Raw genomic sequence first — 4235 nt, forward strand, 5'->3', positions numbered from 1 at the left:
GTGTGGCTGACTCTGAACTTTTATAAAGAATATCTCTTTGGATTTGAGACTTTAGTCTTTGCAACTTTACAGATCTTCTTTATGCACCAAGAGCTTTTAACACTCCAAAGAGAAAGGAAAAATTTAAATCGCATCATATGACCCCTTTAAGTTTATTATCTGGCTTGTCTTTTTGAGAGGTTTTCACATGCCACTTTTAGGAAATCAGTTTAGTCAGGTTGTGCTGTGCCTGTGTTTATCAGCTTTCACTTGCTTTTAATTTCAATCCCTTTGATTTGGTTCATTTAATTTTTCTTCCCCTAATTCTTTTTATGTCGCACACAGTGTTTTAATGGTCAATCACTGATGTCACTGATACTATGGTACTTGGGCCCATTTGTGATACATAGTTCACTGACTGTATGTTCCGTTGTACACTGGATTCTAAGTGCTGTGGACTGAGCTGGCCTGTGCTTCAGAAGTGCTTTGTATAACCGTCTACCCATACCCGCAGAGGCAGAGGAGGTCTGACAGGCAGGACAACAGACCGCAGTCTGAGCCAAAGACCTCTGCACTCTTCTCTCCATGCAATTAAAGCAGGGTTTCACACATGTCCAGCTGCACTCTGTTCCTCTGCCAAGGTGCCACTCCAAAGAGCCTTACAGGAAATCTGACACAACCTGTAATTTCCACCTAGGTTAGGTGTGTGTGTGTGTGTGTGTGTGTGTGTGTGTGTGTGTGTGTGTGTGTCTCTATATATAACGCGAGAGAAATGTGTGTGTGTGTGTGTGTGTGTGTGTGTGTGTGTGTCTCTATATATAAGACGAGAGAAAGATAAAGGCATTTTCCTTCAAAATTTTTCTAGGGAGAAGTAAAATGCTCTCTCCCAAGAAGTTTTTTGTCTTTACTATAAAGTTTGATCAGATTAATTTTTTTATTGTATTATTATTTTTTGTAAGGCAGCATTTACACTGATATTTATGCAGATATTTTATTCATTTTTTTCGCATATGGATTTTGTCAATTTTTTGGTGGTTCCCCCCACCACCAACACCTAATCCTCAGCTCGTAAACTTATCCCAGCTGTAAGATCAGCTGCTAATGTCTGTGGTTTTCACCTCTGTACATTTCTGTATTTGTCATAAGAGGAAACCAGATTCAGCACAGACTCCTGTATTCAGCCCTCAAGGGGGAACATCACACACCTGTGGGGCAATGGGGAAAGGTGAACTCCTCAGAGGAGTCTGAGGTTTAGGCCTGCAGTAGCATTACCTGTGTGTGGGACTTTAACAGCCTTATTTGCTCTTATTTACTAAAGCAGGCATAATGGAGCACAAATGATTACTCTTTCCTGCTTTCCCATTCACAGCATGTATGAAGTGCCCAATCTGGCCTTGTTTCATTCATTTCCCCCATGGAAAATGTAGTTCCAGACCTGAAAAATGGGCCCCTTATCCAGAATCCAGTAATATCAGTGGCCAGGGAGCAGGGTAATGTCCTCACCATCTAAAGAAATGTTAGATTACCTTTGATCAGATCAAATTTCTGATTTTGTTGAGTATCATGGTCATGAACTAAAAAGGAACAATGACTGTATAACATAAATTTATAAATTAAAGTCTGTTGAAAGCCAGTGTGTGACTGCATAGTCACTTAATTGTGATGGTTTAAATACATTAAAAATCATGTCAAAAGTTTATCAGTAAGGATTTTTTTTTTTTGTGAAAAATGTAAATGATAATGTTACAAAATATTTCAAATAAATGCTATGCTTTTTGCTTTCTCTATTCATCAAACAATTCTTAAAGGGGTTATATGATGCTGCTAAAAAGAACATTATTTGGTGTATTTGGTTTCTGAAAAGCAAAGTGTGCTGTGATTGGCCAGCTATCCAGTCTGTTATGATTGGCCGAATACCTCAAGCGTGTGACGGAAATGTTACGCCCCTACCATATTGTGATGGTGCCCAAACACACAGTGCCTTCACGACATGGCGGCGGCAACAACAATACTACAGCGAGAATAAAAGTTACGCCTTCTTTCTTTGCGTGAACATTTGGGCGGCGTTATGCAAATCTTCCCAGATAGTGACGTAGGTATGTGGGGGCGTGTTAGAACGAGCCGTTTTAGGTAGGCGTGGCTGACTCTTAACTTTTATAAAGAATATCTCTTTGGATTTGAGACTTTAGTCTTTGCAACTTTACAGATCTTCTTTATGCTCCAAGAGCTTGGAACACTCCAAAGAGAAAGGAAAAATTGAAATCGCATCATATAACCCCTTTAAAAATAAAAAATAGTAGCTGTTTTCAACATTGATGATAATAGGAAATGTTTCATGAGCACCAAATCAGCATATTGGAATGACGTGGGTTATTTGTTTGTGGGAAAGTAATATAGTAACCGCTTCGTATCAGCGTCAGGAAAAGGGCTACCTGAGAACAGTATGGTATGACGTTAAAGGCTTTTGCTGGTTATTGTTGTTGTTGTTGTTGTTATTATTTTATAATTTCACTTGACCTTGGCAAACCCAGTCAAAAAAATCAGTTCCACTCTCACTATATTAAGGCTTTCCATATAGAGTCAGGCAGTTTAAATCTCTCACTTATCTATTTATCAGTTTATAGCACAGATGGAAATGTCTGCCCTACTGTTGAATCTGAGACGCTGAATATGTATTTGTTGGAGTCCCCGTTGCTTGGCAGTTACAGCTATACATTTTCCTACTTAATACCGAGCCACCATATTAATGTTTGTGAAGTCTCTTAAAGAGCAGCTGTTGTCTGATTCCGATTCTTTATAATCCGTATTCTGCATCCAAAATAAATTCCCAGAGTAATACAAGCCTTCTGCATTCACTGCCTGGACTCTGCAAGCTCCAGAGTCAACAAATGCATATCTCTGTAAACACATACTCACATATGCTTGAGTGAGAGTGTGTATTTTTTATGTGTGCGCACATGCGTTTGTCAGGGATACTGAATGTGCTTGGGATGGAATGCAGACATATGTGGTATATGTTTAATCCATAAAGCCACTGACGTATTACATTATACACACATTTAGAGCATTAGGGCTTGGTTACAGACACAAGGAGCGAGAGCAAGACCTCATCTGAGGAATGTTGGAGCATTTCTCATACAAGCCAATCTGAGATCATATACTGCTTTTACATGACAGGCACCTTTTTTCTTCTTTCATAAGGAAAATGTGGGCTCTGTCTCCCGATTTTGGATCTTTCCACTGTGTTCACAATGCCATAGCTTTCATAAATCTAAATTAGCGCATTTCAAGTGTCACACGTACCGTAAAATAGTGCCTTTCCTTCTATTTTATGAGTTGTGAAACTGGATATTAGAAATGAGGAATGCCACACATCACTGCAAAGATGTTTGCCCTTCATTTCTGGAACAGATATGCTGGTTTAAATGTTAATGTTATTTAAGTTTAAGTTCTGACGTAACTTTTAGCCAGAACATTAACCAGTGTATCTGTTGAACTTTTCATAAAGATGAGTTAAATAGGTGTGTGTCGCACCCGTCCTGTATGGTGGGGTTTGTGTAAACATCCCTCTCTGACAGGCATCTCACAGTCAAGCCCATCTGTCTGCAGGCTTTTCCTGTCTTGCTCTCTGAAGGTCTGCGATCAGTTTAAGTGTGAGGTGATGAGGTGCAGTATTGGGCCACGCAGGTCTTGGACCATCAGGGGTTACTTGATCCAGCTGCTCTGGTCACTTTGAGACAAGCGGAAGAGAAGAGGTCAATATCATTTTAACATTACGGATGTTCGCTGTAGCCCAGAGCAGAAATGCTATACCCCTAATACATACTATTGCCATACAACTCACTATCTCTCAGGCCCCTGTATTAAGATGCATTTTGGTCAATCACAAGTAGAAAAGGGAGAAACGTTCCTGCTTGCACCTGGTGTTTTAAGTGGTCTGTTTTGTCCATTTTCAACCACTTTCCTGATTTCTTTAAAAGGAGGGTCTATGGGCGGGTGTATGTATGGACTTTAGATCTAATATCTAATATTGCGAAATAAGCTTGTGCTATTTACATATGAACGCAAAAGGAGAAAACCGAAAACTAGAAAGCAGCAGCTTTCATTTCTGCTCTGATAGCAGCAAAAGTACACTGGCCATTTATTTTTTTTTTTTTAAAGACATTTCTAATGTTACAAAAGACCAAAAAAGTATCACAGTTTCTACAAAAAAATAAGCAGCACAACTGTTTTAACCTTGATCATATATATATATA

General features: G+C 39.2%; 1 protein-coding gene across 4 annotated transcripts in view; it reads left to right on the plus strand.

Annotated features, from left to right (window-relative positions):
- Window positions 1-4235, plus strand: part of LOC107665879 (MAGUK p55 subfamily member 7-like) — a 147129-nt gene that overhangs the window by 73431 nt on the left and 69463 nt on the right. The window lies entirely within an intron of this gene.

Source organism: Sinocyclocheilus anshuiensis, unplaced genomic scaffold (genome assembly GCF_001515605.1).
Source record: "Sinocyclocheilus anshuiensis isolate Anshui unplaced genomic scaffold, SAMN03320099.WGS_v1.1 scaffold647, whole genome shotgun sequence".
NCBI lineage: Eukaryota > Metazoa > Chordata > Actinopteri > Cypriniformes > Cyprinidae > Sinocyclocheilus > Sinocyclocheilus anshuiensis.